The sequence below is a fragment of the Aedes albopictus genome, chromosome 2 (assembly GCF_035046485.1).
Source record: "Aedes albopictus strain Foshan chromosome 2, AalbF5, whole genome shotgun sequence".
NCBI lineage: Eukaryota > Metazoa > Arthropoda > Insecta > Diptera > Culicidae > Aedes > Aedes albopictus.
Genome location: NC_085137.1, coordinates 280,149,457 through 280,162,653, shown reverse-complemented (window position 1 = coordinate 280,162,653; position 13,197 = coordinate 280,149,457). Strand labels below are relative to the sequence as shown.

At 37.3% G+C, this 13,197-nt stretch overlaps 1 protein-coding gene and 1 long non-coding RNA gene across 9 annotated transcripts in view; one reads left to right on the top strand and one right to left on the bottom strand.

The window, feature by feature from the left end:
* LOC109407033 (plasma membrane ascorbate-dependent reductase CYBRD1) overlaps nucleotides 1-13,197 on the top strand; it is a 188,007-nt gene that overhangs the window by 148,754 nt on the left and 26,056 nt on the right. The window lies entirely within an intron of this gene.
* Nucleotides 5,896-7,278, bottom strand: LOC134288130 (uncharacterized). Its single transcript, XR_009997763.1, has 2 exons — nucleotides 6,129-7,278; nucleotides 5,896-6,053 (listed from the first exon to the last, which is right to left on the bottom strand). It is a non-coding gene; the product is annotated as an uncharacterized LOC134288130 (long non-coding RNA).

Genomic DNA, 13,197 nt, shown 5'->3' with positions numbered 1-13,197 from the left:
TTCAATTTGACTATAAGTAAAATAATTTAGTGTAGATCAAATTGTTTTTATTCTCAAAATTTGGAAGTGCCCGTATGCATAGGCAAAACATGCATGGGTGGGTGGGTGTCAACTGCCAATTTCGGCGTTTGTGAATGAATCCTCATAAGAATAACATGGAGTGTGCAACAATAGGCGAGTTTTTAGCCGTGCAACAATTGGAAAACTACCCTATAGGGTATACATATGTTTTCAAACGGTGAGAGTTCATTATCTGTCGTAACCGGTCCCTGGTTCAAGTTCAACTAGAATGTGGCTTTTACGAATGGTATTTTAATTACTTTCAACACCACCGAGAATAGTCAATTAAAACCAACAAATAAAGTAAACGGAGATTAAAACCAAAGAAAGATTAAAAGCTTGTGTTTTTTAACTTTTCATATTTGTTTCAAAGAAAAAAATGGATCAACATATAGACCAAAAGTCACTGTAACAGTTCAAGTCAACGAAGTAGTAAATTCAAAAGAGAAAGATGATTCCACAAAAGTTTAGTCGCCGATAGATTTTTTTTATGAGAAAAAAAGGTGAGACATTAGAAGCGAAAATGAACAATGAATTGAATAAAAATTTTCTCTGATGCGCAAAAAGTCACCATAACAATGTAATTCGAGAAAAGCAAATGAACAAAAGAAGAAAAATCACAGAAAATAAAATACAATAAAAAATAATAGAAATATTGGGAATATATACTAACTTCAATATCGGTATAATATACCGGTAGCAATAATATACCGATTGTAGTATTTTTATAAGAGTGAACTCTTACGCTACAAGTATCTTGAAATAAATAAATAAATAAATAAATAAATAACTTGCAGTAACTCGAAACTACAATCGCTGAAATAATCTTGAAGAACAACATACAGGCACAGAGGGTGGCCAAAATGTTTGGGATAGGCAACTTTTTTCTGTCACAAAATAGTACAACAAGTTGTAACTTTTCCCACAGTGCACTGTATGGCCAGTGCACTGTGTGAAAATGTTGGAACTTTAGGGTATTGTGGAGTCAATTAGGCAATGGTATATTTTTAAGGTAAAAATTCATTTTTTATTTTTATTAATAATTTTTTACGTGACAATATCTAATTAAATGATCGAATACGCATGAATTATTTCTAAAGAAACAATTTTTGGCGATTTTGATCTCAAAGTATTGGAAATGTTTGAGTTTTCACGCATACACATATAAGTGGTCCTCATCCTAATACCACCAATTCCAAACATTTCCAAACGATGAGCCATTGCTTATATACTACAAAAATATCCTAACTTTTGTTTGCGCATAGCCTCATAGACGGGAGGTGGCGGCAGTTTTAGAGCTTAGTTTACCCAAACTCCCCTATAAACTTATTTTCTATTGTTTTTAAATTAAAACAACTTTAACTTGAAATTGCTATGCATGGTATGAGTTAATATTGATGAAGAGCTAATCAGTAATATTTCTGTTTCCTATAAAATTTAGAAATTAAGGGTACAATGGGGTTAAATGAAAAAAAAAATCCAAAAGCTCTGATGACCATGACCATATAAGTTGACAAATAGCTTGTTTGAATGATAATATCCTTACGAGTACATTAATGACTGATTGATGCAAGGTAGAACACATATAGCCGGAGTGGTAAGCTCGCGAGTATTCAGCAAAACCATGCTGAGGGTGATCGGTTCCATTTTCGGTCGGTCCGGGAATTTTGAGATTTTTTTGTGGGAAATTCCCTCGACATAATGCAAAATGAACGATAGCATTTCCTCAAAATTGATGTGTGTATTAACATATTGACTTGATTTTTCGGTACACGGATAGTAAAGCTATGCTCACTTAGAATCCGGAATCATGTCACATTTTCTAGTGGCGCTCTCAATGAACATAATCATCATTCTTTTGCAGCACTCTGATCATACACTAATCCTCTTTAAATGGTGAAAATTTCATCGACATTCATCCGCATCGAGTGAAAAGTTATTTCAGATTGAAGACAAGAGGAAAAAAATCTTGAACAAACACGTTGAAAATTTTTGCGTGCAGGTACAACAGTCGCGAAAAATGTTAATATCACAGACAAACAGACGTAACACTTCGAACATTTTTCGAATCAAATCATAGTCACGGAAACATGTTCGCCCAATGCTAAAAGGACTGAGTTTGGCCGACCATCAACTAGATGGCGGTAGTGGGCAAACGTCAAACTCGAGCAAAAACGATGCGAGCGCCACGGGTGGTCAGTTGGCCAACTATCGAATTTTCAAATAGATCGTTAAATCGGTGTACGATGCAAAATATCAGAGTGTTACGTCTGTTTGTCTGTGTTAATATCGTCAAAACCATTATGTGTTATGTGCACAGATGTTGTTAACCATGGCATAAGGAAGTGTCCTCGGAAGAAAAAAGCTTGGGTTAATTGATAAATCTGCTTTGAATTTGAAGATTTGGCAAGAAGTTCGAACTCTGGGCATGGTTTTTTCGCAACAAGATGATGAGAACCAATTCATACAAGGATGACAACCTCAAGAATCGCGTGCTGCTTTTCAAAAACGCACACAAGGGATATGTAGAGGTTTTACCTACACGGAAAAATATTAAAACCCAAAGAATAAGTTTTAAAAACTCAAATTTGGCTAAACTGCTTTTAGTTTTAACTCAAAGTTGGGTTGTTTTCTCCCTCGCCCCACCGCAATGTTGTCGAAAACAAAGAGAGAAGCACCGACGCATCCGCTGCTCTTCCGTGGAAGAAGCCAAATTTGGGTTTTCTTGAGTTAACCCAAATTTGCGTCATTTGAGGCCTCCGTTGGGTGAAAAAAACTTACCAGTGGGTTAATTTTTTTGCCGCTCTCAAACGAGAACTACTCACTCACCACTTTCGCTGTTTGACGCAAATTTGAGTTATTCCACGGAAGACCGGGATTGCGTCAAAACAACTTAAATTTGGGTTGATTTGTAGTTCCGTGTATTTTGATGAGCTGCCATGACAGCCGGAGACGTTCAGTGGTATCGTCACAGATGGGTAGTGTTTATCAACGAAAAAAAAAACACTCAAATTTCGCGTTTTCTCAATTCACTGAATTGGGTTCTTTATCAGGATTATTTCATAATCGGATTCTCCGCCCAAAAATTAGTCGAAATCCAAAATTTCATTAATTTTGGAGTTTGGGAACTATTTTTAAAATTCATTCAAAGTTTGTATGGGGAAATTTTTTTGTTCGGATCGAACTGTCACTTTATCGATTGAACTGTCATTCTATCCACGAAAATTAAAACTGTTTTGTTAATTTAGCCATCAAAACAAAGGTGTTGGGTTCCAATAAAATCACGTTATACTCAGAAAAATGAGCTCTTTCGATTAGGCTATAGAAAATAACAATATTTTATTCACTAAACAACCCAATTGCCCCTCATTTCGCAATAAAAAAAAGTTTGGCAATTTTTCTTCGGAATCCTAGTCAGACTAGTTAAGTCACTCAGGACACTGCATAGATGACCTGATTGTTGAACAAACGTGCGGAAGGGGTTGTTGTTAAAATTTACCACCATTGTGCAGATTTTTAGAGAGGTCAACACTGAAAAAGTGAGAAAATTTGTGAAAAATAAAAATAAATAATTTCAATGATATTTTTCCATGAAAGTACAAAAAATAACCTTTGTTTTGAGGGCCTCACCTTTTATGTTTGTTATTCTATCCCTAAGATATACGTGATTTTGTCATTCCGGATTCTAAATGAACATAGCTTTACTAACCGTGTCTCCCTCTGTACAAATTTTAATGTGAATTGGATAAAAATGACTGAGTTATGACAATAAACAACCCGTGCACAAGAAGAATTGGGTATATGCAATGTAGGGTGCAAGACCTTTTGGACAGGGTATCCGATTTTGCCCACTTTCTGCTATAACTTGTTCAATTTGATACAAATCAAGTAAGTTTTTGTACACAGTGCATACAATAAACTATCAAGCCGAATGCAGTTAATATAAACATCTTGAGGAATTTATATCTAATCTGAAGAGTTTTGTCATTTGTTCAGTTGAATTTGATTAATTACCAAACTTTTCTTTTGCCTTTGTTCGTATTCTTTGTTTTTAAGCAGGCAAAATCTGCATAAACAACATAAGCTTGTTCGAGAGCATCTGGTAAGGAAATCGTCCCCAGAGCAAAATTTGTCAGATGTATTATCCTGGTCTGACCCAAATCTATCATCATTCGCATACCGCCTTAGAGCTGCTAACTCAAAATCTAAGGACTATGCTGCCGTGTGCAGCATTGCTGTCCCATGTTCTATGCTAATCGAAATTAATATGGGACAACTTTGCTGCACACGGCAGTATGTCTCTATAAAAACGACGAAACTGTACTACCGCCACAAACGGGAAGATTCTGCTTCAATGAACGCAACGCCAGATGAAGGTGACTCCGATTATGATCAGATGTGCTCAGAAAATCTAGTATCGAGTAAAAGTAAAAGTAAAAGACATACATACTTGGCTAAGTGGAATAAAACAGTCAAATTATTAGCAAAACAAAATAAATACCTATTAGAGATGTTTAAGCTGAGGCTGTTTCGTTAACAAAAATATAACGAATGCATTTTGGAGATTCGTTACTACAGTCTGTTACTACAAACCCCCTAAACTTTAGGGCCTAAAGTCTATCGGCAAGCAGCAGTTTGGATATTCTCCGATTCACGCTACAGCTCTTTATCATGAAATGCCTGGAATGGTGTACAATGGAAGTGTGCGACATGGATTATTAATATAATTTCACGAATCTATTCTTGATTTCCTCATCTTTAATACCAACATTCCGAGAAATAAGCAGCAGAATATTGTGCACCATTGTCCCCCAATCTTCGTATTTTTAACATCTTTCGTGTATACTCATTGGAATCAGAATGTTATAATCTGAGTGACATATTATATTCATTGCGATGGAACAACTTGATTATACTTTAAGGGGAATTGGGGTAGAACAGGCTTTACAGCCCGCTGAAGACATGTAGTAAGTACAATAATCATTCGTTTGGGAATTATCTCCCTAATAGAAAAATATGATACAACGTGCTTAACAACCCTTTCGGGCTATCATCTTGATCATACAGTGAATGATACAATCATTCACTCTATCAGCAGTGTATCATACAATTTTATTAGGGCTGTTAAACAACCTATTTGTCAACTTATATGGCCATTTAAGTATTTGGATTTTTTTTTCATTCAATACAATACCCTAAAATTCCAACATTTTAATGAATTTATGTATGTAACGTTACTCAATGGATTTGGGGCGATGGTATCCCAGCGAAAAAATCATTAAAATCATAGCAAATGCCGTAAAATAGCAGAAATTCTCAAATTTCAGGGGGAACTGGGGTAAAACGGGTTCTATAACTCGCTTCAGAGTAGTTACCCGTACATGAATCATCCACCAACCAATTCTTGAGAAAATTTGCTTTCGAATAGGGTTGTAATTTTTTTCACCTTTGGACTTGATTTTGCCCAATGTGACAGTGCATCAACAATTCTCGAATTTTGACTGTTTGTCATCCTGTTACATGTGCGTCATTGGTACAAATTTGTGCTCCATTGTTTAATCTTTCGCGAAACTACCCACTAAGTTTTTTTCGCCGAATCTCGGCAAACAGATTGCCGAGATTGGCATCGCCGAGTGCTCGGCAACCATCTCAGCAAAAATAAGGTTTGCCGAGATTTCGGCAATCACAAAATTGACAGCATTTAATATTTTTGCCGAAATCTCAGCAAATAAATTTGCTGAATCTCGGCATTTCATTATATTTTTGTTTTGGAATGGAAGAAAAAGTTAAAAATGAAATGAAAAATTTCGCACTCGCTTAGAAACACAATAGGAATTACTACGAACATATTTGTTTATATTCATCCATATAAATAAATATAACGAAAAGTTAGTAAATTCGGCATCACACTTTTCTCGTTGTTTTCTCTTCCAGTCAGGTTAAATTGAACAGCTCCTCGATCGCGGTTGTGTCAAGTTTGTGTGGCCGCCATTCTGTAATCATATAAATTTTAATGCAATTAACTAGAATTTGAATACTTACAGAAGGGTTAATTTTTTTATACTTACTTTTCTTTAGCATTCAGCGTAATATTCGTAATTTAGGATCTCTTCAACGCCTTGTAGCACTGATTTATTTTGTATGTTTTTTTTTGCTGCGACGTGCCGGCTGCTAAAGTGACGTTTGTATTTCGACAAAGGATGGCATATGAATACTGAGATCTCGGTAATCTTGTTTGCTGATTTCGGCAAAATCTGTGTTTACCGATGTACTCAGCAAAAAATGCTGTCAGTTTTCATAGTTTTCAAATAAATTGCTGATAGTTCGGTAAATTATTTTGGGAAACCTCGGCAAAAACGTTTTGTTTGCTGAGATATCAGCAAAATCTTGAGTTGCCGTTAGAAATCAGCATTTTTTTCTGTCGAGCTCGAGAATCAGTTTTAAGTGTGTAGAACTGTTCTCGTAAAACACTATTTATTGAAATGCCATAGCTACGTAACCAATGAGCCGAATCGAATGAAACTTTGAACGCTTATCAATAATATAATTAATTATGCTTCAAAAGTCTTTGAAGGATATGCACTTTTTGAACGTTAAAAACAAATGTGATAATTTGGCACTTTTTCGATTTTTCTCGAAAAAAAATAAATTTTTCACATCATTGCATTTTAGTTTTGACCTCGGTTTTGATATCTAAAGATTTTCTACTTCCTATCTCGAAATAACTTTAGTAAGACCTATTAGTGCCTTCTTCTTCTTCTTCTTCTTGGCGTAACGTCCTCATTGGGACAAAGCCTGCTTCTCAGCTTAGTGTTCTATGAGCACTTCCACAGTTATTAACTGAGAGCTTCCTCTGCCAATGACCATTTTGCATGCGTATATCGTGTGGCAGGCACGAAGATACTCTATGCCCAAGGAAGTCAAGGAAATTTCCTTTACGAAAAGATCCTGGACCGACCGGGAATCGAACCCGTCACCCTCAGCATGGTCATGCTGAATACCCGTGCGTTTACCGCCTCGGCTATATGGGCCCTGGCAGTGCTGAAAAATTCATTTCGTTATATATAAATTCAATCACCTGCAGCTCATTTTAGAAGCTGAACCTGAGAATATGGTATATGAAAAACTTGTGCGGCTAAACCAGATCTGCAAGAAAGTCACGGAAAAACCACTACTTTTCGAATATTTGATGTAAATGTCACGGACTACCTTTGAAAAATGCCAAATGATATTCACCGTGAAAGGTAGTCCGTGACATTTACATCAAATATTCGAAAAGTAGTGGTTTTTCCGTGACTTTCTTGCAGATCTGGTTTAGCCACACAAGTTTTTCATATACCATATTCTCAGGTTCAGCTTCTAAAATGAGCTGTAGGTGGTTGAATTTAGATATGACGAAATGAAATTTTCAGCACTGGTGCCTGGATAAAAAGTAGAACGCATTTGGTATTGTGAATTTGACTTCATTCATTCATTTATTTAGTATTACATCAAATTCAAGATAAAACTGAATCAACAATATTTCTCCATAATACAGTCCGGATTCACTGGTTGGGTCACGACTGCGCCCCGATTAGCGAATAGTGTTCGTTCGTTGGGGCAACTGACAACTGATCAAAATGCTCTAGACACACGCAAGTGACGAGAAATACGTCACGGAACACTCACATACTTGCGTAAACGTTCTGTATACAGGAGCTGTGATGCGACGGCGGTTAGACGTCAAACTCGTTTTGACATCTATTTTGACATTGACAATGCTTTTTAGTTGGGTTTTGCCCCAACCAGTGAACATTCAACCATCGAGACAGCCCATCTAACGAGCTCTCAATGAACGAATCGTCACTGTACACGGTTCGTGGCTGCCGCTCTCCATCCTCGGTCGCGCCCGATGCTCGCCAAGTCACGCTCCACCTGGTCCGCCCATCGTGCTCTCTGCGCTCCACGCCTTCTTGTGCCAACCGGATCAGTTGCAAACACCAGCTTTGCAGGGTTGTTGTCCGGCATTCTTGCAACATGCCCTGCCCACCGTATCCTTCCGGCTTTGGCCACCTTCTGGATGCTGGGTTCGCCGTAAAGTGCAGCAAGCTCGTGGTTCATCCTTCTCCGCCACACGCCGTTCTCCTGCACACCGCCGAAGATCGTTCTTAGCACGCGTCGCTCGAAAACTCCGAGTGCTTGTAGGTCCTCCTCGAGCATGGTCCATGTCTCGTGCCCGTAGAGGATCACCGGTCTTATTAGCGTTTTGTACATGGTGCATTTGGTGCGTGGGTTAATCTTTTTCGACCGCAGTTTCTTCTGGAGCCCGTAGTAGGCCCGACTTCCGCTGATGATGCGCCTCCGAATTTCACGGCTCACGTTGTTGTCAGCCGTCAGTAAGGATCCGAGGTAGACGAATTCCTCCACCACCTCGAAAGTATCCCCGTCTATCGTAACATTACTACCCAGACGGATCCGGTCGTTTTCGGTTCCGCCTACCAGCATGTACTTTGTTTTTGAGGCATTCACCACCAGTCCGACCTTTGCCGCTTCGCGTTTCAGGCGGGTGTACAGTTCTGCCACCGTTCCAAATGTTCTAGCGATAATGTCCATGTCGTCCGCAAAGCACACAAATTGACCGGATTTTGTGAAAATCGTTCCCCGGCTGTTGAGCCCGGCTCGTCGCATCACACCTTCCAGCGCGATGTTGAAGAGTAGACATGAGAGTCCGTCACCTTGTCGCAGTCCCCGGCGAGATACGAATGAACTGGATAGTTCACCCGAAACCCTTACGCAGTTTTGCACACCGTCCATCGTTGCTTTAATCAGTCTACCCTAATAAAATTGTATGATACACTGCTGATAGAGTGAATGATTGTATCATTCACTGTATGATCAAGATGATAGCCCGAAAGGGTTGTTAAGCACGTTGTATCATATTTTTCTATTAGCACAGACAAACAGACGTAACACTCTGATATTTTGCATCGTACACCGATTTAACGATCTATTTGAAAATTCGATAGTTGGCCAACTGACCACCCGTGGCGCTCGCATCGTTTTTGCTCGAGTTTGACGTTTGCCCACTACCGCCATCTAGTTGATGGTCGGCCAAACTCAGTCCTTTTAGCATTGGGCGAACATGTTTCCGTGACTATGATTTGATTCGAAAAATGTTCGAAGTGTTACGTCTGTTTGTCTGTGCTATTAGGGTAGTCAGCTTCCCAGGAAAGCCGTTTTCGTCCATGATTCTCCATAGCTCTGCGCGGTCGATACTGTCGTATGCCGCTTTGAAGTCGATGAACAGGTGATGCGTTGGGACCTGGTATTCACGGCATTTCTGGAGGATTTGCCGTACGGTAAAGATCTGGTCCGTTGTCGACCGGCCGTCAATGAAGCCGGCTTGAATTTGAACTTATTTTCCTCTATATGGGTGAAAACGTCGAACCGGTATGACTTAATTCGTTGTGAGAAAATAATACATTTAAAAATTAGTTATCTAAAAAATAGTGTTTTAAGAAAACGATACTAGCTTCGCGAAAGATTAACCAATCGAGTACAAATGTGTATCAATGATACACACACAGGGGACAGACAAAACGATCGGGGCAGGCAAAATTTTCACTTTTCAAAAAATGTTCCAGTGGTTGTAAGTTTTCGAAAAATACATCAAATATTAACAAATTTTCACTGTAAGTTGATTAACTAGTTGTGTATCTGTGGTCCTCATTATGTCTGTGCGGCATATATGAGCTTTGTAAAAGGTAATATATTTTATGATTTTTTAATAACTACTGGTCTATTTTTAATATGCATCCCTTCATTTTTTTCAATTTATTGCCGGCTATGTTGTCCCTTTCTTCAACACATATTAAAATTCAAGTGAATTAGGGGAAATTTACATGATGCATAATTAGATCCTTGAATTTGAATGCTGAAGTTTTGGATAATTTTGTGTTATATCAGAAAAATAATTTAACATGTTAAGAATTTTAAGTTAAGTCAAAAGTTTTTATATCTCATTATTTAAGTCATACATGTACAAAATTTCATCGCATTCGGTTAATGGTCGGAGATATGACAGCTCAATGTTATATATCAGATAATTATTCCTTTTTCTAGAATCTTTATAACCTCTTGCAGAACAGCTCCATCTTTTCCAAATTTGGACCACTGATACACAACTAGTCTATCAACTTACGGCGTAATTGATGCAGTTTTCAAAAAGTTACAGCTTCTTGAACATTTTTTGAAAAGTGAAAATTTTGCCTGTCCCGATTATTTTGTCTGTTTGAGAATTTTTGATGAACTCTATGAAAATTTTGGGATTTTTGCTAAAATTCAAGGATATCTTCCCAAAAACTCGCCCATATCTTGAATTTCATCAATCTGACGCAAAACCTGTATTCAGATGATCGAATGGTATTGTATTCAGCTTTTTATTTATGGAAAAAGTTTTTAAATTGGTCGATCAAAATGCAATATATTTGAATTTTAGTAAATTACATATTTTGAAAAGTTATAAAACTCGATATTGAGCTAAAATTCAAAAACTTCTCCTTCTTCTTTGAGGCTCTACGTCCCCACTGGGGCTTGGCCTGCCTCGCTTCAACTTAGTGTTCTTTGAGCACTTCCACAGTTATTAATTGAATGGCTTCCTTTGCCTGCCATTGCATGAATTTGTATATTGTGAGGCAAGTACAATGATACACTGTGCCCAGGGAGTCGAGAAAATTTTCCCGACTGGAACGGGAATCGAACTCGCCGTCTCCGGGTTGGCGATCCATAGCCTTAACCACTAGGCTAACTGGAGACCCCTACTGTTCTACTTAAAGTCGGTTTCGAAATCAGCGCTAAATTGTGCTTCAAAAATTTTGGTCGTTAACAGAAGTTCACGAATAGCATACATTTCAGGGAAAATCTTGTATGAAATCGTTAGTATCCGTAACGACAACAATCCCCGAAACAACATGACTAGAAAGAATAGCTCATGTTTAAAGAAGGAAAAATTAACGATATAAATAGTATCAGTTCCTTTCTGTGTTCGTTGGTATGCATCATTAGCCTCTTCACTAAGCTCAGTTCCCAAACTAAGGCTCATGTTGAGGGTGTCGTGTTCGGGCCAAGAACTTTTCATTATGAAATGTTTCTTGACTCCCTTTGACATAGAGCATCTTTGTGCCCCTTACACGATGAGCAGAGAAGCAGGCTTTATCTCAGTTGGAGCGTAACTCCAAGAAAATCCAACAACTTGTATTTACATTTTCGTATTTCCAGCCTTTTGTTATTTCAGCCTTATGTTACAGTTACTTAATTTCAGCTTTTCGTATTCAGCCTTTTGTGCATTCAGCCTTCTGAAATTCAGCCGATGATTTTGCGATCAAAATTGAATAACTTTTTTTAGGTTGGTTTTAGAGGTTTGTCGTGTTCTACAAAGTTTTTCTGCATGTTAAAAGGCATCTTTTGATAAAATATTTTTAATGATTAATCCCCCTAGAAGTGAGATAAAAAATTATTTTTTCAAAATTTTTTTTTAGAGGTTTGACGTCTTTGGCAAAGTTGTAGCCCATAATAAGAGAAAAACTTTTGTAGAACATGTCAAAGCTCCACCTCTTACGGTTTTTGATATATGGATCGTTTTGTGCGAAGCACCTCTAAAACTAGTTTTATCAGTATGGCTTCAACAGATGCAATCCTACAGTTTTGTGACCTTCTACAAACTTGTTCAGGACGTCAAAATACACATTTCTGTAAAGATGTAAAGTCATTAGGTCTTAAAACAAAAAAGGCATATTTGTCATATTTTAGGGTGTACTTTCACCTTAAGTAACTATTTCCGGCGCAAAATGGCGCAGATGGCTCAGTCGGTAGTTGAAAGATTAGAATTTTTGCCATCACTTGGGGGTGGAAACCCTCGTGGGCAATAGTGGGAAAGGTTGGTTAAATACAAGGCAAAAACTTATTATTTTGCTTGTAAAATAAATAAAAATAATAATTTAGAAGCCCGCAGTAATTTTTACTGCATCGCGTAATTTCCGACATTATTTTACAACATTTTTGAGCATTGTTTTTAGCAAACAGAATAGTTTATTGATGAATTTGAATTCATTTTTTTTTTGCTATCACATGGTCAGGCAATTTCTTACAAAATTACTTTAAAATCAAGTGTTTGAAGTTTTTTTCGGGGCAATATTCAAGTTATGTAGCACTAGGAATAGGAAAGAGTAAATATTAAAAAGTTCAATATGTGCATCAAAACACAGAGTAGATTTTTTAATTTTTTTTCCTGAATTTGTATTTATATTTGTTGTTTGACTTTTCAACTACGGACTCAGTATCGGAAAATATCAGGAGAAGCTTTGATTCGCTGACAGCTTTTTCGGTAACCCACGAGTTTGACTTGCAACTGGGAAGCAATTGAAGTATTTCGGATTTAAATCAACAAAATAAAAGGTGTGCGAAAGTTTTTTTTTATTTCAAACATTATTTTTAATCTCTTGACGTTGACCAATTACATGTTCTGATGTCCCATCGTCTGTCTCATGAGTTACTTGAAGTATTTTTCATATTTATAACAGTATTTTTCACAAAAATCGGGATGAAAATAAAATTTTATATCAAATAGATTGCACATTTGAAACAATTTACTTTATTTTCACCAGAAAATCATTTTGCCGATTTGATTTGAAAAATGTAAAATTACAACCATCTTAATTAGAACTGCGAACTGCGAAACGCATTTAAGGACAGACTTGTTGGAATCCCAACATGGCCGCCACAATGGCCGACTTTGGCACCTACTCACGATTTCGAGGGCACATATCCCTTCGTAAACAAAACCAGCACACCTGATCTTCTTATTTTAAGCTTATTACAAGTGAGCAAGAACAGAATAATGAACTGCTTTGTTGTGTAACGCTTGCTTCTTGAGATTTGTGCGTTTGAAGTTTTGATGCAGTGTTGAAGCGGGATGTCAAGACGTTTGTCCTTAATATTCTAACCATTGTAGCCATTTAATTTTATGGCTATTGGGAAGGTAGTCAATCTTTTGGGCATATGTTTGAAGAAATTCAATGCTTTTATTTAGAACTTGCTTTAGTTATAACTCTCGAGTTATAACAATATTTTCTTCTGATTTTTCAATTTAAGTGATAAAAA